Consider the following 22,282-nt stretch of genomic DNA (forward strand, 5'->3'; position numbering starts at 1 on the left):
CAAAGAGTTGCACACGAACGATCCTTCAGTCCCGCTCGGGGGGCACGGAACCCCCGCCACACACAGCTTCAAGTAGCGAGTCAGGCGCCGGGGCTTTCGCTTACGGCCACACCACCCTGAACACACCCCATCTCGTCTGATCTCGGAAGCTAAGCAGCGTTGGGCCTGGTTAGTACTTGGATGGGGGACTGCCTGGGAATACCAGGTGCTGTAAGCTTTTCCTCTCCCGGCCAGCAGGGGTCGCCGTTGGTGCCGTAGGCTTTGGGAGGAAAACCTGCAGGATGGAAAGGTGATCTATAGCCTCATCTCTAGAGATGTTTTGTTGCTGTGGCATGTGTGTGACCCATGTTCAAAAAAAAAACCCGTCTGTAAAACGAATATCGAAGCTGCCTCTAAATCTGCAAATGAATATGAGTCGATAAACCACTCGTTTTTCGTATAAGTAGACATATATTCATTTGTTACCGATTTCATTCATTGAGCACGGATACAATAGAGGTACAGCCATTCACTGTTTGACATGTCTGCACTGGTACAGAACCGAGCAATCAGAAAACGGGTGAAACTGTCTTTAGACTCAGCATACAGTACCGAGGCCCCCCATGACCAAATAAAGGCTAACCTCGATAATCAGCCTAAAGAACGCAGACTACAGCAAAACGACTGACTTTGAAAAGGGAATGAACGTCCGGAAGGAGTAGTGGAACTAGCTTGAGATGCTTCTCCGGACCCCTAACTAAAAGCCAGCGAGAACCAGCAGCGGCGTCCACTCCTGTCGAACCGGGATCCTTCCGCAGCCACGCAGCTCGTGGTGTCCTAACCCTCCCGTATCTGATTTTGGACCAAGCACATCAGGGGAGAGCGCGAACGCAGTCCCCCACTACCAGAAATTATGCAGTCGAGATTCCCACATTTTGGGAATTCGCAGGGGTCAGCACAGCCGGAGTGCAATGGCCGAGCCTCGCCCTGGGTGAACCGATTTCGATTTTTCGATTTTTAAGAACTTTATTTTCTTTTCACAAAAAAATACAGGAAATCACAAATCAGAAAGCTTTACATTAATATACATACTTAAAACAGTATATATGATCACATCTCATTACATTTTGACACGGTAACAGTTACATAGCAACAATTTTCTTTTTTTCTGGTGCAAATCACATTCTTTATTTAAACATGATAATGTTTTTCACAGTTTCTTGAGATACTGTCCAATGCCCTCTATTTCCCACAGATTTTCTGCTTCCTCCCTCCCTTCTCTCCACAGATCTCTGAGGTAATAGTTCTCTCGGGTGATGAACAGGGCCAGGCTACCTGCTGCCTTGACTGGGACCTCGATGCCTTTGAACAGCCCCATGTTCCTCACTCTCCACAGGGCGTCTTTCCCACTGTTCACCACGGCCCAGATCCTGTCAAACACGTCAGGGGGAAGTTTGACAGGAGAGATGCCGTATATGATGAAAGCAGCGGTCAGGGTAAATTGGGGCGAGAGAGCCTGCAACCAATCTTCAAACTGTGCCCAGAAGGCCTTAGCAAAAAAGCAGGACCACAGGAGATGGGTCACAGTCTCCTCCTCGCCGCAGCCCACCCTAACGCAGCGAGGGCTGGGGGTGAGGCCCCTACGGTACAAGAAAGTTCGTACCGGTAAGCACTGGTGGACGACACTCCAGGCTAAATCTCTGTGAATGTTGCACAGAAATTTAGAGGATGTGTGTTTCCACACCTTCCTTGTTTGGGCTGATGTTAAAATGCCCACAGGGGTCTGCCTATTGTTCTGGGGTGCTACGAAATCTTCCAGTTTTTGGACGCTGACATCTCGGAGGGGAATATGGCCAATTGGGTGAGATCTTAGAAAACTTTTAACTGTCCCATAAATTGCAGGGCATGTGTCAGAGAGTGGGACGTCCAGCTTGGGTCTGACACCCCACACTCTGAACACCTCCCTACCTACCCAGAGCCTGGAAAAATAAGTCCAGGTACGCGCTGCAGGTGCTGTTGCAAAGCCTCTCAGCACAGAGGCCAGGAAAATGCACAGCAGCTTCGTAGCAATATCTGGGACAGACTTCCCCCCTGAGGGTAGCGGCCTGTACATTATTTCCCTTCTGAGTCTTTCCTGCTTCCCACCCCATAGAAATTGAAACATCAATCTCCTCAGCACCGCCGCAACACGGTGTGGGATTGGGAAGGTAGAAGCCAGAAAATTCAAGACAGGCAAGAGCTCGGCTTTGATGACCAGCACCTTCCCTGTCATGGTGAGGTCTCGGTCCTTCCATTGCATCAGTTTTTTGTTTAAGATTGGCAATTTGTTCTGCCAATTTACTGTTCCCATCTCTTCTCCAAAATACACCCCCAGGACCTTAATTCTCTTCTCTTGCAGCCTGAGATCATGTCCTTCTTTTGGCTCCCTCCAGTTCTGATAAAAAATCTCACTCTTAGATGTGTTAATTTTTGCGGAGGAAGCCAAAGAGAACCGATCACAGCACTGCAGAGCTCTGCTAATTGAGGCATTGTCAGAGAGGAGCAGGGTGACGTCATCCATGTATAGAGATGTCTTTACCTCTCCTCCCCCACTTCCAGGCACTGGTATCCCATTAATGGCCTGATCCTGGCGCAAGGCACAGGCTAAGGGCTCCATAGCCAAAACGAATAACAAGGGGGATAATGGGCAGCCCTGCCTCACCCCTGAACAGACTTCAAAGGTGCGTGATCTATTGCCATTAACCATGACTCTGCTGTTGCTACCTGTGTACAGCAGGTTAATCCACTTTCTCATGATGGGGCCAAACTTCATGTGCTCAAGTACCGATGTTAAGTACTGCCGGTTTAGGCGGTCAAAGGCCTTTTCTAGGTCTACACCTAAAATGCACAGAGGGAGGGAGCGATCCTCAGAGTACAGACAGACATCCCTCAACAAGGCCAGGTTGTCGCTCATCAGGCGTCCTGCTATCCCACAAGTCTGTTCTTTCCCTACCAGTGAGGCCACTACATTTTGTAGGCGCAGGAAAAGGGCTTTGGACAGGATCTTAGTGTCCACGCCTAACAGGCTGAGGGGTCTCCAGTTCTTTATGTCATTTTTTGCTCCTTTCTTAAACAAGAGAGAGATAGTGCCTTCTCTTAAGGAGTCAGGCAGCAATTCTGTCTTATAGCTTTCCTCGAATAGGACCAGTAGCGGATCCTGAAGCAGATCCCAAAAGGTGCAATAAAATTCTTTAGGGAGCCCGTCAGCACCCGGAGTTTTTCCCTTCTGTAAGCTCTCCATAGCCTGTCTCAGCTCTTCTACTGTCAAATCCCTCTCAAGTACTTCCCTATCTTCTTCACTCAAAATGTTTTCTAGCTTTGAGGTAAAAAAATGAATATCTTCATCCTTTACCTCTGTAGAGCTGTACAGTCTTGAGTAGAAGGCCTCGGTGCAGGAGAGGATAGCACTCGGCTCTGTTCTCTCTCGTCCCTCCTCATCAACTACACTTTCCATGACAGTCTTGGAGCCTACCACTTTCCTGAAAAAGAAGCGAGTACACTTCTCATTTTCTTCCAAGAACTGCACTCTGCTTCTTAACAGCACTCCTCGACTACTTTCTTCGGCTATGCTCCGGATGTCCTTTTTTAAAAGGGCGATATCCTCGAGCACATCGAAGCCACTGTGCAGCATCGTGTAGAGACGCTGCAGCTGCCTCTGTTTCCTGGCTAGCACTCCTCTCCGTCTGGCAGCAGCCTTCCTTCCCTCAGCCATGAAAAAGGCCTTTGTCCTCACCTTCACCTCCTCCCACCACTCTCCTACTGACCCGTACAGACACTGCAAGGACAGCCACTGTGATAGTTTCTCCTTGTAGCGGGATACTACCCCCTCGTTCTCTAGCAGTTTTGTGTTGAGTTTCCAGAGGCCTGGGCCAAAGACAGTCCCGCCCTGGAGTTCCACTCTACACCCTAAAGCCTGATGATCTGAGAAGAAGACAGGCTGAAGAGTGACCCCAACAACTTTCACTCTCTCTGAGGCAAAGCAATAGTCAATTCTGGAGCTGCTATTCCTCCCTGACCATGTATATCCTGCTGTTGTGGGATATATACATCTATATGTGTCTGAGAGTTTAAAGTCTTGAACTAAGTTTTGCAGGGCCAGTGAGCTGGAATCCAATTTTATCGGCGAGCTAGACTGCCTGTCTGTGTGCTCTAAGATACAATTAAAATCCTCTCCCACTATCACGTCTGTGCTGCATAACAATAGGGGGGAGAGTGCCTTGAGTAGCTCCACCCTTCCTCCTACGTCAGTAGGGCAATACACATTGATTAGCCGCAGGTTAACGGTCCCCCATTCCACATCCACACACAGCAACCTGCCATCTATGACCCTCTGAATACTTTTCAATTTGAATGCCCATCCTTTGAAAAGAATGGCCACGCCAGAGGCTCTGTTGTTATTGTCCCCTGACCAAACAGAAGGCCCTTTATCCCACCTATCTTCAAAACTTTTATACCTCTCTTGATAGGCTAAAGCACACTCCTGCAACATCAACACATCTCCCTCTCTCTGCTGGAGGTAATCAAAGACAGACTGGCATTTAACTCTGTCATTGATACCTCTTGTGTTAAGAGAAATTATGTTAAGAGCCATATTACATAAGAAAGTGGAACCAGTCTTTACAAAACACATTTCTCTTCGGTCTCACCTGTTACCTTTTTCTTTTTCTTTTTCTTCTTACCAATTTCCTGCCAGCCATCCTCTGAATGAGCCTTCATCAGGGTGGCAGCAGTAAAAGCGTTCACAGAGTCCATTTCAAGGAAGGGGGTAGAGGGAGGGGTGGAGAGGTTCCAGCTGTCCCCATCGCCATGCTCTCCTTCCTCCTCGCTCGGGGAGAAAACAGAGTCATTTTTTCTTTTCCTCAAGTCCAGCTCCTGGGAGCACTGAGGGGAAAGGGGTGCAGCCGATGCACCAGTCTCCTCTTCCCCCTCACCCACCAGCTGCTGCAGATCCTCCGTGATGGACTGGATGGAGGAGAGGAGGGCATCTGTAGCACTTGCAGAGTCTGAGAAAAGCAGCTCCGCTGAATCCTGGGTATCCTCGCTGGACCCGCTCCACCGGGGGGCCCCACACTGGCCCTCGTTCTGAGGAGCAGGAGTGGGGGAGGGGTCCTCGCTGTTCTCGGGGGTTTTCAAACCCTCGTGCTTGTCTGGTGCAGTCTGCGGTTGTGGGGGCGTAGTGGATTTCTCTTCCACCAGCCCCGGAGCCACAGCAGGACTGATCCTGGCTGGAGGCTGAGAGTCTTTGTCCAACAAGGGTTCTTTGTTTGACTTGTTGTTTGCTTTGGATTTTCGGGCCGGTTTGGCTGAAACAAGCACTGCCTCATCCTTTCTCATTTTGAGTTTATTGGCGTAGGCGTGAGGGCAGTTCTTAAAAACGTGTCCTTCCGAGCCACATAAATTGCACTTTGGCAGCATTGAACAGTCAGAGGCTAAATGTCCCTGTTTGCCACAGGTCTTGCAGCATTTCACAGTGCAGGACGATGCCAGGTGTCCCACAGCACCACAGCGCCGACACACCTTTGGTTGTCCCACATAAAACACATAGCCATTGCAGGCGCCCAGCCGGATTGTAGAGGGCAGGTGCCTTAAGCCTCCATTTACGCTGTCCGGTAGCAAGCGAACCTCGAATTTCCTTGCTCCTGTTTTTATACCATCAACATCTCTAACCTCAGTTCCATGGTGGACGGTGCAGTACTGGTTAAGCCAGGTGTGAATGTCCTCCGTCTTTGCCAGTTCCGAGAACATAACAACATGCACCGTTTTCCTCTCTCTCTGTGTCAGAGGCTGCAAGTTGATCTTCTCAAGTGCAGGAACTTTCCCTCTTTTTGCCTCAAACACATCCACGCATTGTTCAAACAGAGGATAGGTAGCAAATACAACCTCAAATGCTTTCTGACCTGGGAGAGCGAAGATGAAATCCAAGTGCCGAGGTTCAAAGCCAAGTTCCTTCTGTAACACTTTTCTGCTGAACTGCATACGATCCATGAAGAGGTCATCCAAGAGCTCAAAACGTACAGCATTCTTACGGGATCCAAAGGTTGCCATTTCAAAAACCGCAAATCGAACACTGCTTCCAACAAAAGAAAAACAATCCAAATTTTTTTTTTTTCTTATAAAATATACTTTATTCCGAAAAAAAACCCATCTCAAAAGGAAAACATCTCATACAATAACACTCCACAAGTTAAAACAACGGCGGAACGGCGGTGATTGTCCGTTTTCAATCCTTGCAAGGGTGGGCGGATTTGCGCTATTATGAGTGTCCCTCCAAACCCTACCGCTTGCTGTAACCCATTAATCCCTGTACAGGGTCCATAGGCCTTTCCAGCGCTCCTTTGCCGTGGGGAAACCCCATTTAGCAACGTCGCGCTTCATCCTCCTCCTGAGGTCCGCCAGGATCCTCTCTTCCAGCTCCCTCGCTCCCCACTTGTTGTTGTGCCGGATGAGATTGTTCCTCGCGTCCCACAGGCCTTTCTTTGTGAGGGACAGCAGCAGCCACATCAGGAACTGCGTCCCCCTGTCCAGTCCGGTAGGTGCCAGCCCCAGCAGGATGTACTGGTAGCTGAGCACCGCATTCGTTTCCAGGAGTTGCATTATGTTGTCCATTCTGCCCCACACCGCCTTGGCGAAGGGGCAGCTCCAGAAAACGTGCTCCTGAGTCTCCTCGACGAAACACGTGTCCCGGGGGCAATGCGGATTCCTGGAAATCGAGTGTCTGTAGAGGACCTCTCTGGTAGCCAGTCTCTTGTGAACGGCCATCCAGTTGAGGTCCTTCAGTTCGTTGTCCAGTTCTTTCGGCTGCGTTCTTTCCCAGACTTGTCTGGGAACTCGCAGCCTTTCGTTGGCGACCAGGTGCCCCCTCACCTCTTTGTACAGAGCTCTGTGGTTGGTGCAGAGCTCTGGCTGTCTCGTGGCCTCGTACCTCCTGCTCCACTTGACAGCGTGGGTGTAGAACTCCGGTCGCCTCTCTGCCTTGGGCCCAGTGTTTGACCACTGGACCAAGTGCCTCATCGGGATGGAGAGCCACAGCCTGACAAAGTACTGGTACTTGTGGCCGATGGGCTCCCGCAGCGCCCGACAGAGGTTGCAGAAGAAGATGCAGTCGAGTTTCAGGGGGAAATGTGGGACATCTCGACCCCCTTCCTCGACCGGCTGACACATCCGGTTTCTGGTGATGGACTCGTACCTGCCGCCCCAGACGAAGCCGAAGATCATCCCTTGCAGCGCTCGTCTGAGTCTGGCCGGCAGCGGGTACACCACCGCCAGGTAAACCAAAGCCGGCAGGACGTCTGCTTTCAACACCATCACTTTCCCTGTGTAGGACAGCGACCGCGTTTTCCACAGACCCAGCTTCGCGTTCACCTTGGCGATCCTCTCAGTCCAGTTGTTGGTCTCGTTGTCCTGGCTCTGGAAGGAAACCCCCAGTATTCTGAGGGGCTCCGTGCAGAGCTCGAGACCCTCCGGCGCCGTCGTCCTGTGCTTCCAGGGCCCGAAGAACTTCAGTTTGCTCTTTCGGCGGTTGAGCTTCGACCCCGAGGCTCTGGAGTATTGCTCCATGACCTGCAGGGCCCTCCTCAACCCCCTGTCCGACCTCAGGAACAGCGTCGTGTCGTCGGCGTACTGGGAGATCTTCAGGGTTTCCCCCGCGCCTCCCGGTATCTCCAGGCCGTCGATGACGGGGTCCCGTCTCACCGCCTCTGCTAGGGGCTCTGTGAAGAGAACATAGAGAAGGGGTGAAAGGGGGCAGCCCTGTCGTACTCCGGATTCCTGGGGAATGAAATCCCCCAGGTTTCCGTTCACGTTCACTCTGCTGCCCACGTCAGAGTACAGAATCTGAATCCAGCGGCTGAAACTTTCTCCGAAACCGAAGCGTTCCAGCACCCTGAACAGATAGCTGTGGTTCACTCTGTCGAAGGCTTTCTCCTGGTCCAGGCTGACCACCATCATGGGCACGTTCCGGTCCTCGGCCCAGGCGATGGCGTCTCTGGTCAGCTGGAGGTTCCAGCTGACGGATCGCCCCTCCACCCCACACGTCTGGTCGCTGTGGATGATGTGGGGGAGGGCGGTTCTCAGTCTGCCGGTCAGGAGCTTGGACAGGATCTTTACGTCCACGCAGAGCATCGTGATCGGCCTCCAGTTTTTGAGGTCGGCGGCGTCTCCTCCCTTGAAGAGCAGGGAGATGACGCCCTCCCTCATGGTGTCTCCGAGTTTCCCCCGGCGGAAGATCTCCTGCGCCACTTCCACCAGATCTGCCGCCAGGGTGTCCCAGAAGCAGGTGTAGAATTCCTTGGGGAGTCCGTCCGGCCCCGGCACCTTGCCATTCTCCATGGACAAGAGCGCCGCCTTCAGCTCCTCGGCCGTGATCGGACCCTCCAAGTCCTCCCTCACCTCCTCCGGTACTCGTGCCGTCAGCCCCTCCAGAAAAGCATCGCCTGCCTCCACCTCCGTCTGCTTTTCTGAAAAGAGCTCCGTGTAGAAAGCGGTGGCCGCCTCTACTTTGTCGCTCTCGTCCAGCACTTCCTCTCCATCTCCCCGTCTCAGGCTGTGGATCACCCTCTTTTTCTGGGCTCCCCGGACCTGGTTGAAGAAATAGGAGGAACAGGTTTCATTATTTTCATAATGCTCCCTCTGTGCTTTGACGAGGAAAGCCTTGGCTTTCTCCGTGTGCAGTCTGCGGAGCCTCTCCTTCAGGTCCCGTGCCCGGGCTGAATTGAAGGCTCCTCCCCCGTTAGCCGAGCTGTACTCCTCCTCGAGTTGCCTCTGGAGTCGTGCAGCTTCCTTCCTCTCCCTGGCCGCCTTCCGTCTGCAGTACGTCTGCGCCAGGGTTCGGGTCCTGTCCTTCACCGACTCCCACCATTCCACCACGGAGCTGTAGCCGTCTCTCAGGTCTCCCCAGCTCGCGTAGTCTTTCCGGAACAGTGCCCTGAAGTCGTCTTCCTCCAGTATCTCCCGGTTCAGCTTCCAGTACCCGCGACCGAATGCCGGCAGGCTGGTGTTAGCCACCACCGTCAAGCGCTCGTGGTCGGAATACCACGCCGGGGACACCGTCGCCGACTCCAGGGAGCAGGTCGTGTGCACGAAGATGTAGTCCAGGCGGCTGCACACTCCCCGGGAGTTCTTCCAGGTCGGTCCGGCGTCGTTCGGGCGGCACCGTCTGAAGCCGTCTACTAGGGAGAACTGCTTGAGTAGCGACTCCAGCTCTGCCGAGCTAGCGTCGCTCCCCTTCTCCCGGTCGACGTTGAAGTCCCCGCCGAGCACCACCTGTCTGTTAGTGGTGCAGCAGCTGGCCAGGTCAGCAAACACTTCCTTCCGGATAGAGGGTTCCGTCGGAGCATAGACGTTAATCGCTCTCAACTTCTGCCCCCTCCAGTCGATGTCTGCGACCAGGATCCGGCCCTGCACCACCGAGAAGGAGGAAACCAGCGTCATCTCTGGGTTCCCGAGGAGGATTCCCACTCCGGAAGAGTGGACCCCTCCTACGCTCCAGCATGATTCTCCCTTCGTCCATTCCCTGGTGAATGTCAGCTTGTCGCTTTCATCCTTCAGGTGGACCTCCTGTAAGAAACAAACTGAGAAAGACTTTGAGGCCAGATCCTGAAAGACTCCCCGTCTTTTCACTGGGTCTCTCAGCCCTCTCACGTTAGTTGTCAAGAAGGTTAGTTTCACAGTCATGGTTAAACTAGTGAAAAGTAAACCTCCTCTCTGTACTTACAGTAGGAACTTGGGAGTCTACATCTGGGCACTGTTTAGCCTAGATGTAACTCCTCTCGTTCGGGTCCTGGGGGGAATATACTGGGCTCCCTCCAGGTTTCGCTGGGGACTGAAAGGAAAACATGCTGGACAGGTCCAGCCCTACCATCAGTCCGGGCTCCAGGGCGGCTTCAAAATAATCCTCGTCGTCCTCGAGGATACTCTCAGCCACCGCTTCGGGGAGGCTCCTTTCTTCCCTCTCTCGGGGGGTTTCGGGGGCCTCCAGTTTCTCCTGGGCCTCGGGGGAAGGGGGCTCCAGTTCCTGGGCTGCCTCTTCCTTTTGTCCCTGGGCCTCGGGGGAGGGGGTTACCTCTTCCTGGGCTGCCTCCTCCTTTTGTCCCTGGGCCTCGGGGGAGGGGGTTGCCTCTTCCAGGGCTGCCTCCTCCTTTTGTCCGTGGGACTCGGGGGAGGGGGGTTCCGTTTCCTGGGCCTCGGGGGGGAGGGTTTCCATTTCCTGGAGCGCCTCCTCCGGTTGTTCCTGGGCCTGGAGGGAAGAAAGTTCCGTTTCCTCTAGGACGAGGAAACGGTTTTCCCTTACCACTCTCTTCTTCTGTCCTTCCGAAGGTGGGTCCGTCCTGGGTCTCTTCTCCCGCTTGCGCTTTCCCTTTTTGCTGGGAGTTATCCAGGTCCCTTCCTCCGGTCGGCCATCTTGTCCCTCTTCCTGGCGGCCATCTTGTGGCACCGATGCGGCTGGGGGTGTGGCCTCGGCAGTTTCGGGTCTCAGCGGGGGAGGTGCGGGTTCTTTGTTCTCAGCCCTCTCCCTTTGTCTGGAGACCGGTTTCTGCCTGCCGGCTTCCACCACCTGCGCAAACGAAGGTTTGCTTACCTTGCATTGGCGAAGGAGGTGTCCCTCGGCGCCGCATCCGTCACACTTTTTGGCTGCCCGGCAGGTTTTTGCCAGGTGCCCGTCCTCATTGCAGTTGTGACATCTGACGATGTCACATGTATTTGTCTTGTGGCCGGACCGTCTGCATTTGCTGCAGAAATCCGGCATCCTGGGGTAGTAGAGGTACCCCCTGTCGGCTCCGATGTTGAAGCGAGCCGGGGGGTGCTGGAAACCGTCAGCGCCCTCTGGGTCCTCCTTCAGGAGGACTCGGTACTGGCGTTTGCCGTACCAGACGCCTTCGTCCCTGACCTCTGTCGGTTTCCCCACTACGGTTACATACCTCCCTAGGTACGCTGTTACCCGCTCCGCAGGCACGTAGGGATTGTACGTGCAAACCGTAATGGTCCTCTGGTTCGTCTTCCTCATAGGCTCCGGCCTGAAATCAGAGAAACCAGGGTGCTTACCTTTCTCCCTGACCAGTCTCGTTGCCTTTTCATACGCCGCGTCCGTGGCCATGTAGGCCTCCATGTATCTCTCTGCCTTGTTGTCCTGAAGGCAGTAGAGATCGCCGGCAACCAACTGCAAGATCCCTCGCAGGAAGGTCACGAAAAAGGCCTTAGCAGTCGGCATCGGCTCCGTCTTCTTTGTCCAGTGGAACCGGATCAAAGTTCTCTTGTCCGCCATCTCTGAGGGAGAAAAAAGGGAACAAAAGGGAAAAAAAAGGAGGGAAAGAGAGAGAGCAAAAGGAGCAGCGAGGGAGCCCTGGCCTTTGTCCTTGTGGGCAAAGCCCAGCGAGGTGCAGGCTCAGGAGGAGAGAGAGAGAGGAGAGCGGAAAGTGCTTCCGGGTCTCGAGGTGGAAAGCAAGCACCGCGGGCAGGCCACGTGTACCTGCTCCCAGCCAAGAGGCCAAGGAGGCAGAGAGAGAGAGAGCGAGAGAGAGAGGGAGCGGATAGCGCTTCCGAGTCTCGAGGTGGAAAGCAAGCACCGCGGGCAGGCCACGTGTACCTACTCCCAGCCAAGAGGCCAAGGAGGCAGAGAGAGAGAGGGAGAGCGAGAGAGAGAGGGAGCGGATAGCGCTTCCGAGTCTCGAGGTGGAAAGCAAGCACCGCGGGCAGGCCACGTGTACCTACTCCCAGCCAAGAGGCCAAGGAGGCAGAGAGAGAGGGAGAGCGAGAGAGAGAGGGAGCGGATAGCGCTTCCGAGTCTCGAGGAAGAAAGCAAGCACCGCGGGCAGGCCACGTGTACCCACTTCCAGCCAAGAGGCCAAGGAGGCGGAGCAAGAGAAAGGGGGAGGGGAGAGGAGAGGAGAGAGCAGAGAGAGAGAACGTTGATGCCGGATTCCACCCGGCTCAGCTGCTGCTTGGCCTTAACCCCCTAGGCTCAACCTAGAGCGATACCAGCTCAAGCACTCTTCAGAATCTTCGATCGCCTTCTAGACCTCTGGCAAGACAAGAACTGCGGGCATGCCACTTGAACTTGATCTTAGCCAAAAGGCCGAGAATCCAAATACTCCACCTACAGGCTGATCAAGGTATCTCCCCTGCCAGGTAAGTATGAGTTAAACAGGCCCCTGCAAGCGGCCCGCACCCACAGCACAAATCGCGCAGCCTAGGCCACCTCCTCGCCCCGCACGCCACCGCCTCCTGCTGGGCCCACTCTTTCACACACTCACACGCCACACTAACACTCAAAAGTGTGGGCAAAACGAGAAAACGAGCGCGCCGTTTCCTACACATCTGCAGTCGCCGTTGCGCATTCGCAGCATGTGGATGCAATTCGGCCTCATTTGCATAACTCCAGACTGGCAGATCGCCACGCAAGCTCGTGACGTGCGCCTGCCACACACCGAACAAACCTTTTCAGCAATTTCCAAAAAACGGGCCTGCTCGCCTGCCCACAAGGCTCCGTCTCTAACCTGCTCTCCAGAGCCTGCTGCCTTCTGTGCTTTTCTCTCGGCACCGCTGCAGTGCACACAACTCCTGCAGCGGGAGGGGGGGAGAAAGTTCCCGCGCTCCGCCGCAGGGAAGGCTCGCTCCGTGCGCACACGTCCTTTCGATGCCAGTCCAACAAGTGCTCCGCATTAGCTGCGTCGGGGCTCCGGCGTGTCGCACCTCACCTCACCTCGCACTGCCCCCTCCTTGAATGTCTGCCGCTGGGCATGCCCCACTCTCCTCCGCCTTATCTTATCGCGTGTGAGCACCGACAATGGCCACAATGCCAGGGAATGGCACCTGTAAAGTGTTAATTGGGGCACAGGAACAGCCCGTCTCGTCTCGGGGGGGCCGGCTTCAGAGACAATACAGCAAACACAGCGGGGCGGGGGAAGAAGACGACACCACACATGCGGGTACATTCAGCTCCGGCGGGAACGAGACATTTGTCGGTCTTTTCAAGTGCCGAGAGCCGAGCAATCCTTCACTTGTATCGTTTCTCCCCGGTGACTAGATCTGGCCCTGCGACTCTCGACTGGGCTCACCCCCGGGGCAGCCCAGCAGGTGTGAGCCTGGCCAGCACCCGGATGGGAGATTCCACCCCGGAAAAGCTCCGGTTGCTGCTGCTCCTGCAAGAGGTGTGACTGGGACCAGTAGGGAGCGCTCACCCTGCGGGCTGTGTGGCTCTCTTACGCCCCAGCCTCCTGATGGCGACACTCTGCTGCACAAACAGGCGCCGTCCTTCGGGGGAGGCGTCAAACCGAGGTCCCGACCCTCCTTGGCCATTAGGAAACCCCAGGGCGTCTCTCAAAAAGAGACGCCGGGGGTGTCCCTCTGGTGTTAGTGCTCCCCTTTACCCATCAGTCGGGGTCTCCTCCTAATCCCCGTCTCACCTGTAACAATCAATGACGAGGCCCCCCTGTCCGTGAGATTTAGTACTCGCGCAAGAGACCGGGGGCAGAGCGCGAACGCGGTCCCCCGCCCCCCACAAAGTGCGCGCTCCGGGTTCCCTCTCGGGGCCCTGCAACACAGCGGAAGGGCAGCGAGAAGGAGCCTCTTGCTCTGACGCCGCAAGGCCACAAGAGGGCGGAGGCGCCGCGCGCCCGGCCGACGTGTTGGACCGGTGCGCTTTACGTGCTGAAATAAAAACGCGAAATCCCCGAAATGTTTCCAGAGTGCTGTGCACTGGAGGTTTTTGTCTGGTGAAGACTTGCCTGGTGCTCCTCCGTGCAGATTGTTTGTCCTCCTCCAGTGCGGGACGAGCCAACACAAGGGAGCGCATTCGCCAACATCCAGGCACGCAATGCGATTTGGAAAGCAGCTCCTTTCCAAAGAGTTGCACACGAACGATCCTTCAGTCCCGCTCGGGGGGCACGGAACCCCCGCCACACACAGCTTCAAGTAGCGAGTCAGGCGCCGGGGCTTTCGCTTACGGCCACACCACCCTGAACACACCCCATCTCGTCTGATCTCGGAAGCTAAGCAGCGTTGGGCCTGGTTAGTACTTGGATGGGGGACTGCCTGGGAATACCAGGTGCTGTAAGCTTTTCCTCTCCCGGCCAGCAGGGGTCGCCGTTGGTGCCGTAGGCTTTGGGAGGAAAACCTGCAGGATGGAAAGGTGATCTATAGCCTCATCTCTAGAGATGTTTTGTTGCTGTGGCATGTGTGTGACCCATGTTCAAAAAAAAAACCCGTCTGTAAAACGAATATCGAAGCTGCCTCTAAATCTGCAAATGAATATGAGTCGATAAACCACTCGTTTTTCGTATAAGTAGACATATATTCATTTGTTACCGATTTCATTCATTGAGCACGGATACAATAGAGGTACAGCCATTCACTGTTTGACATGTCTGCACTGGTACAGAACCGAGCAATCAGAAAACGGGTGAAACTGTCTTTAGACTCAGCATACAGTACCGAGGCCCCCCATGACCAAATAAAGGCTAACCTCGATAATCAGCCTAAAGAACGCAGACTACAGCAAAACGACTGACTTTGAAAAGGGAATGAACGTCCGGAAGGAGTAGTGGAACTAGCTTGAGATGCTTCTCCGGACCCCTAACTAAAAGCCAGCGAGAACCAGCAGCGGCGTCCACTCCTGTCGAACCGGGATCCTTCCGCAGCCACGCAGCTCGTGGTGTCCTAACCCTCCCATATCTGATTTTGGACCAAGCACATCAGGGGAGAGCGCGAACGCAGTCCCCCACTATCAGAAATGATGCAGTCGAGATTCCCACATTTGGGGAATTCGCAGAGGTCAGCACAGCCGGAGTGCAATAGCCGAGCCTCACCCTGGGTGAACCTCCTTCTTGATCAAGGTATCTCCTCTGCCAGGTAAGTATGAGTTAAACAGGCCCCTGCAAGTGGCCCGCACCCACAGCACAAGTCGCGCAGCCTAGGCCACCTCCTCGCCCCGCACGCCACCGCCTCCTGCTGGGCCCACTCTTTCACACACTCACACGCCACACTAACACTCAAAAGTGTGGGCAAAACGAGAAAACGAGCGCGCCGTTTCCTACACATCTGCAGTCGCCGTTGCGCATTCGCAGCATGTCCCGGGATGCAATTCGGCCTCATTTGCATAACTCCAGACCGGCAGATCGCCACGCAAGCTCGCGACGTGCGCCTGCCACACACCGAACAAACCTTTTCAGCAATTTCCAAAAAACGGGCCTGCTCGCCTGCCCACAAGGCTCCGTCTCTAACCTGCTCTCCAGAGCCTGCTGCCTTCTGTGCTTTTCTCTCGGCACCGCTGCAGTGCACACAACTCCTGCAGCGGGAGGGGGGGAGAAAGTTCCCGCGCTCCGCCGCAGGGAAGGCTCGCTCCGTGCGCACACGTCCTTTCGATGCCAGTCCAACAAGTGCTCCGCATTAGCTGCGTCGGGGCTCCGGCGTGTCGCACCTCACCTCACCTCGCACTGCCCCCTCCTTGAATGTCTGCCGCTGGGCATGCCCCGCTCTCCTCCGCCTTATCTTATTGCGTGTGAGCACCGACAATGGCCACAATGCCGGGGAATGGCACCTGTAAAGTGTTAATTGGGGCACAGGAACAGCCCGTCTCGTCTCGGGGGGGCCGGCTTCAGAGACAATACAGCAAACACAGCGGGGCGGGGGAAGAAGACGACACCACACATGCGGGTACATTCAGCTCCGGCGGGAACGAGACATTTGTCGGTCTTTTCAAGTGCCGAGAGCCGAGCAATCCTTCACTTGTATCGTTTCTCCCCGGTGACTAGATCTGGCCCTGCGACTCTCGACTGGGCTCACCCCCGGGGCAGCCCAGCAGGTGTGAGCCTGGCCGGCACCCGGATGGGAGATTCCACCCCGGAAAAGCTCCGGTTGCTGCTGCTCCTGCAAGAGGTGTGACTGGGACCAGTAGGGAGCGCTCACCCTGCGGGCTGTGTGGCTCTCTTACGCCCCAGCCTCCTGATGGCGACACTCTGCTGCACAAACAGGCGCCGTCCTTCGGGGGAGGCGTCAAACCGAGGTCCCGACCCTCCTTGGCCATTAGGAAACCCCAGGGCGTCTCTCAAAAAGAGATGCCGGGGGTGTCCCTCTGGTGTTAGTGCTCCCCTTTACCCATCAGTCGGGGTCTCCTCCTAATCCCCGTCTCACCTGTAACAATCAATGACGAGGCCCCCCTGTCCGTGAGATTTAGTACTCGCGCAAGAGACCGGGGGCAGAGCGCGAACGCGGTCCCCCGCCCCCCACAAAGTGCGCGCTCCGGGTTCCCTCTCGGGGCCCTGCAACACAGCGGAAGGGCAGCGAGAAGGAGCCTCTTGCTCTGACGCCGCAAGGCCACAAGAGGGCGGAGGCGCCGCGCGCCCGGCCGACGTGTTGGACCGGTGCGCTTTACGTGCTGAAATAAACACGCGAAAGCCCCGAAATGTTTCCAGAGTGCTGTGCACTGGAGGTTTTTGTCTGGTGAAGACTTGCCTGGTGCTCCTCCGTGCAGATTGTTTGTCCTCCTCCAGTGCGGGACGAGCCAACACAAGGGAGCGCATTCGCCAACATCCAGGCACGCAATGCGATTTGGAAAGCAGCTCCTTTCCAAAGAGTTGCACACGAACGATCCTTCAGTCCCGCTCGGGGGGCACGGAACCCCCGCCACACACAGCTTCAAGTAGCGAGTCAGGGGCTGGGCTTTCGCTTACGGCCACACCACCCTGAACACGCCCGATCTCGTCTGATCTTGGAAGCTAAGTAGCGTCGGGCCTGGTTAGTACTTGGATGGGAGACTGCCTGGGAATACCAGGTGCTGTAAGCTTTTCCTCTCCCGGCCAGCAGGGGTCGCCGTTGGTGCCGTAGGCTTTGGGAGGAAAACCTGCAGGATGGAAAGGTGATCTATAGCCTCATCTCTAGAGATGTTTTGTTGCTGTGGCATGTGTGTGACCCATATTCAAAAAAAAAAACCCGTCTGTAAAACGAATATCGAAGCTGCCTCTAAATCTGCAAATGAAGATGAGTCGATAAACCACTCGTTTTTCGTATAACTAGACATATATTCATTTGTTACCGATTTCATTCATTGAGCACGGATACAATAGAGGTACAGCCATTCACTGTTTGACATGTCTGCACTGGTACAGAACCGAGCAATCAGAAAATGGGTGAAACTGTCTTTAGACTCAGCATACAGTAACCACTCGGCCACCTCGTCTAGGAAACTGGGCTGTCCTGACATGGGTTGGCGCACTCCAGTTGATCTTTTTCTTTTTTTTCCCTCATACTCGAGGGTCATTTTCCTGTTCCATATGCGATTTCAACATTTTCCTTGGGAGATGTCAAGCCAGCAAGCCACTGCTGTGGTTCAGTGGCCAGTGTGGAGTTCAGTGGCCCTGTTGTACACAGAAAGCACATTGAGCTCCTTGGACATGAAAAGTTCCAGATAAAAGCCATTTGTCATCCTTTCTCTTGGTGTCGATGTTGCTATTGTATGTAAAGGTGGCAACTTGCTCAGCGAGCAGGCGGAGCACACACCGAATGCAGATGTGTCTGAGTGGTGTGTCCAAGTGGCTGCAAAAGGACAGCACTCCCGGGGCGCCGTGGCTTAGTTGGTTAAAGCGCCTGTCTAGTAAACAGAAAGTCCTGGGTCCGAATCCCAGCGGTGCCTTTTTTTGTTCTGTGTTCTCGAACAGAACTGGTCATTATGGACAACCGCATACGTCTAGACTTAATTAAATGCAAGTATTCATTTCCTGTCTTGAACGACTTGTTTTTCTTAAAATGGATGCAACTTGCAAAACATGAAATACAAACCTCGCTAATCAGCGCTCGCGGCTGGCAAAAAAAAAAGAAGTCAGCAATGTTTTTTTCTTTAACCTTAAGCCTGCTAATGGAGAAGAACCTAGTCGCCACATCACATACATCCGTTTCAACGATAAGAAGGTAACAACTATCCTCACTCCAGAGTAAATCTCACGTTGAGGGCATATTTTTTTCCACTTTACCATGAGTCGGGCTCAGCTGCACAGAGGCGAGAGCAGAGCAATGAGGTCAGGGGGATAGGGGAGTCACACGCTGGCGGTTTGAACACGCGGAAGATCACTGAGGGATCGACAGTATGTGGACCCTCCGTGCGCCATCATTCCACACTCCAGACTCTGAATCCTGCCATCCGAGTTAAGATCTCGGCGGAACCTGAGGCGCAGTTCTTTCTTAAAACGTAATCTGGTGAGCATTTCTAGAATCGTACTTGTATAGATGCAGCCTTTAATGTGTTGCTAGGTTAAAATTTATGACTTCTTGTATTTCAGTAGGCAACTGCCCTCTTGATTTCGGATTGAATTTCTTTATTACAGGGGCGCTTTTATGATGACAGAGTCATGTTCAGGTACTTTGCTTGATGGAGGAAGCTCATTTCGGACTCTGTGATCTGCTCACCTGGAAAGGTCTGCTGTACTACTACAAGAGAGAAGTAGAGTCTGGAGGAAGGGACAATTTTATGATGCTTTGGAAGGTAATGTTTTTTTTTTCTTTGAAATCGAAATGAATCAGAATATCAGTGCAAAAGACAAACTCTTGGTTTGGTTTAAAGAGATATGGTTTTAAAACAGACAAAATGTAGAAAACAGGTGTTTCTCACTTTTGGAAAAGAATGGACCGGGGGTAATATTTTACTAGTTGCAGTGCTAAGCTCACTGGGTTACAGTCCTGCAGTGTCACACCAGGGCCAGTGGTGCAATGGATAATGTGTCTGACTATGGATTAGGAGTTTGGAGGTTTGACTCCTGCCTGGCGCTGGTTGTTTTTAAACACATCAGCCTACTCCCTAAGTAGCCTGTGCTACTTACTGCATTGTAATCGTACCCAGTAAGAGATTTCCTTCATGTAAATGAACTGCACCTGACAGCTTTAGAAAAACACCTGGGCTCAGTACGGTGCTGAGAGCTCAAGTTGTACCAATAAACTTGACAGTAAAAGGTTGTAATTAGTCAAGAAATAAAGTCGAACAACAGCTGCGGGTTTGATTCTGAACGTATCAGATTGCAGCACCTTTTACTTCAATTGACAAATGATAGAGATTCGAAGAGAGATCCTTCAGACCAGCAAGCGAACCCACGGCTATTTCGGTTTTCTATCTAGGCAACGTTGGTGTCTGCAATAGCATACATGAAAGCGTGATGCAATTTCTGTGGCTACATTTGTTGCACGTCATGCACAGTAAGAGTGTTTCTAACACCAAATAAAAAGTCAACAATTAGCGATCACGCCTTCTCCTCAGTTAACCCACTGAAACCCTTGCTGTTAACAGTTCTTTAATGCGTGCTTTACGAGCACCTACATATTGTGTCGGTTCTTTCAGTTTTATTCATTAGGTTTTCAAAGGCATAAGTAGAACACCAGAGGTGCGAACGCAAGATGTGTGGTTATCTGAAGAACTCATTTCCATGGCAGCGGGGCCAAGCGATTTAGCGTTTTTATCGTACCAGGAAAGGAGAAACAGCACTTCGCCTTTGCCGCGCAGGCACAAGGAGACGTGCGGCAGACGCCGTAGTCGGCAGGATTCGAACCTGCGCGGGGAGTCCCCAATGGATTTCGAGTCCATCGCCTTAACCACTCGGCCACGACTACAGCGAGTTCGCCATCGCTGCATTCCTCCTTTAATCTAACACGGAGTGCGACGTGGCTGCGGAAACCTTTTCAAAGTCGCTCTCCGTTAAAAAAAATAAATACCTTTGACAAAATACGTGCCGGCAGATAGACACGCCTCAGAGGGTTTAAGGCTGGCTTCACGTTCAAATGATAAAGTCTCCCCGTCCGGAGGTCAAAATGCAGCTTTGGCAGACAGAACAAACAGCAACAAACCACAAATGTGGATAAGGATTTTACAAGCTGCACCACACTGCACTTTCAAAAGCATTTACATTCCTGTTAGACGCAGGAATTGCCTTTGATTTGCGTGCTTACAAACGCCATGGAAAACGAAACAAAACAAAAGCCCTCAGCTCCTGCACTTGATTATAATGCCGTTACGTGTCGAAGCAGTAATTTACGTCATCCTACCACTGCAACACGGGGAATAGAGGGAAATGAGCACACGCTACGAATCGTCTCAATCACTCCCTAGAGTCCTAAGGCGCATTGAAGGGTGCACCCCCATCATTAATCGTTGCGCCTCTGTGAAAGGAAAGCTCTTGAGCAGTCTTTGAAACAGCTCGGATGAAACACTTGATTGCTTCCATGTGCATCTGGAGCCCATTTCTTATTTTCACTTCACGCCCATTAAAGCATTTCTAAAACAGGAGATTCGCGCTTGGGAATGCGCCCTGCCTTACAAATAAAACAGGTCTACGGGTCTGAAACCCGCTCCACGGAAAACAGTTCTGTTGCGCTTTTGATCAAAGGGAGATTCGCTGTTCTTACTTTTTGATGACATAACACCCAAAGGGGCTTCTTTGGAGCTGGATTTCAACCAGCATCCTTGGCGGTATCCTTTACAGTCCTCTGTTCGGTCGACAAGGGACAGAAGGGGGCAGCTTTCCTCACACATACAGTGCAATGTACTGTAGTGTTCCCGTTCATTGAATTTGCAGTTCTGCATCAGACCTCTAACCCGTTTCCTTAGCTTGGATTTAAGCCACGAAGCAGGCTTCTACTGTATAAACGTCTAGAGGAATGACAAACTGTGATTCTGAGAGACTGTCAAAAATCGCTTTCTCCGTTTGCGTTGCAAATAAGTGAAAACGCGGTCTCAACCCAGAGCCAACGTTAGCCTACTATACCATGTTCAGCCACCGCTAGAAAATGTACGGCTCTAGTACCGGAGCGACGAGGATGGGATTCGAACCCACGCGTGCAGAGCACAATGGATTAGCAGTCCATCGCCTTAACCACTCGGCCACCTCGTCGAGGAAACTGGGCTGTCCGGACATGGGTTGGCACGCTCCGGACATGGGTTGGCACGCTCCAGATGATCTTTTTCTTTTTTTTCCCTCGTACTCGAGGGTCATTTTCCTGTTCCACATGCGATTTCAACATTTTTCTTGGGAGATGTCAAGCCAGCAAGCCACTGCTGTGGTTCAGTGGCCAGTGTGGAGTTCAGTGGCCCTGTTTATTATGCCTAATAAACAGGAGATCCTGGGTGATCCTAGATGATTGCAAGCCGTACAGCCTCCGCCATGCTTCCCAGGTGGGATGAGGTTTTGGAGTTGGTATGCAGTGTTTTGTTATCTCCAAACATAACGCTGTGCACATTTACCAACAAGTTCAGCTTTTGTCACGTCTGTCCACAGAACATTGTTCCAGGAGTTGCTCTGGAACATCCACGTGGTCTTTAGCAAACTTGAAAGGGGCAGTGGGGGCAGACACTTCCCGCCCCCCAAAGAAAAGAGCGCCAATCAGACAGGCGGAGACCAAGGACTCACAGAGCAGACAACCACAATCGCCATAACAAGAGCGATTGTGAGCGGTTTTGTTTTCTCTCTTTGACCAGCCCAGCTGCGCCCCACCCGAAAGCAGGGAAGCAGAAAAATTGCATGGAACTCATTCATGCTCCTCTCCACGGAAATCTTTAGTAAAAAGCAAAAGATTTGTATGAAATGAATAGAAACCAGAGTGCGTGGCTGCACAGCTTCAGGAGCCCAGGCCACCTTCAAGGCCTCTGCCCTGCCGGTCGTGGTTGGCAATGCACCTGGCCTTACAAACGAGCCAGTGGGGTCCGTTCAGCTCCGGGCTCATCGCCTGCGGCTCTCGGCTTGCGGGCGTGCCCAATCCGTGCGATAACTCGGAAAACACCCGGCCACACTGTGCCGGAAACGACGCACTCTGGGAAGCCGCTTTGCAAAGCGAGGTCCCAAGATCCCCTGCGGCCGGACACTTCCCGCCCCCCAAAGAAGAGAGCGGCAATCAGACGGGCAGAGACCGAGGACTCGCAGAGCAGACAACCACAATCGCCATAACAAGAGCGATTGTGAGCGGTTTTGTTTTCTCTCTTTGACCAGCCCAGCTGCAACCACCCGAAGGCAGGGAAGCACAAAAATTGCACGGAACTCATTCATGCTCCTCTCTACGGAAATCTTTAGCAAAAGGCGAAAGATTTGTACGAAATGAAGAGAAACCAGAGTGCGTGGCTGCACAGCTGCAGGAGCCCAGGCTGCTTTCAAGGCCTCTGCCCTGCCGGTCGTGGTTGGCAATGCACCTGGCCTTACAAACGAGCCAGTGGGGCCCGTTCAGCTCCGGGCTCATCGCTTGCGGCTCTTGGCTTGCGGGCGTGCCCAATCCGTGCAATAACTCGGAAAACACCCTGCCATAC

The 22,282-nt window shown here is 53.4% G+C and overlaps 10 non-coding genes across 10 annotated transcripts; 4 read left to right on the plus strand and 6 right to left on the minus strand.

Moving 5' to 3' along the window:
* Positions 1–98: 98 nt before the first annotated feature.
* LOC138226014 (5S ribosomal RNA) lies at positions 99–217 on the plus strand. Its single transcript, XR_011184341.1, has one exon. It is a non-coding gene; the product is annotated as a 5S ribosomal RNA (ribosomal RNA).
* A 635-nt stretch (positions 218–852) lies between these two features.
* On the minus strand, positions 853–1,012 carry LOC138226046 (U1 spliceosomal RNA). The gene has a single exon (XR_011184368.1). It is a non-coding gene; the product is annotated as a U1 spliceosomal RNA (small nuclear RNA).
* A 12,940-nt stretch (positions 1,013–13,952) lies between these two features.
* LOC138226015 (5S ribosomal RNA) lies at positions 13,953–14,071 on the plus strand. Its single transcript, XR_011184342.1, has one exon. It is a non-coding gene; the product is annotated as a 5S ribosomal RNA (ribosomal RNA).
* Positions 14,072–14,706: 635 nt separating this feature from the next.
* LOC138226037 (U1 spliceosomal RNA) lies at positions 14,707–14,870 on the minus strand. Its single transcript, XR_011184362.1, has one exon. It is a non-coding gene; the product is annotated as a U1 spliceosomal RNA (small nuclear RNA).
* A 1,806-nt stretch (positions 14,871–16,676) lies between these two features.
* Positions 16,677–16,795, plus strand: LOC138226019 (5S ribosomal RNA). The gene has a single exon (XR_011184346.1). It is a non-coding gene; the product is annotated as a 5S ribosomal RNA (ribosomal RNA).
* Positions 16,796–17,567: 772 nt separating this feature from the next.
* Positions 17,568–17,641, plus strand: trnat-agu (transfer RNA threonine (anticodon AGU)). The gene has a single exon. It is a non-coding gene; the product is annotated as a tRNA-Thr (tRNA).
* A 1,879-nt stretch (positions 17,642–19,520) lies between these two features.
* On the minus strand, positions 19,521–19,602 carry trnas-cga (transfer RNA serine (anticodon CGA)). Its single transcript has one exon. It is a non-coding gene; the product is annotated as a tRNA-Ser (tRNA).
* Positions 19,603–20,797: 1,195 nt separating this feature from the next.
* Positions 20,798–20,879, minus strand: trnas-gcu (transfer RNA serine (anticodon GCU)). Its single transcript has one exon. It is a non-coding gene; the product is annotated as a tRNA-Ser (tRNA).
* A 596-nt stretch (positions 20,880–21,475) lies between these two features.
* On the minus strand, positions 21,476–21,589 carry LOC138226002 (U5 spliceosomal RNA). The gene has a single exon (XR_011184331.1). It is a non-coding gene; the product is annotated as a U5 spliceosomal RNA (small nuclear RNA).
* Positions 21,590–21,982: 393 nt separating this feature from the next.
* On the minus strand, positions 21,983–22,096 carry LOC138226006 (U5 spliceosomal RNA). Its single transcript, XR_011184335.1, has one exon. It is a non-coding gene; the product is annotated as a U5 spliceosomal RNA (small nuclear RNA).
* Between the last annotated feature and the right edge of the window lie 186 nt (positions 22,097–22,282).

This window comes from Lepisosteus oculatus, unplaced genomic scaffold, assembly GCF_040954835.1.
Source record: "Lepisosteus oculatus isolate fLepOcu1 unplaced genomic scaffold, fLepOcu1.hap2 HAP2_SCAFFOLD_111, whole genome shotgun sequence".
In the NCBI taxonomy this organism is placed as follows: domain Eukaryota; kingdom Metazoa; phylum Chordata; class Actinopteri; order Semionotiformes; family Lepisosteidae; genus Lepisosteus; species Lepisosteus oculatus.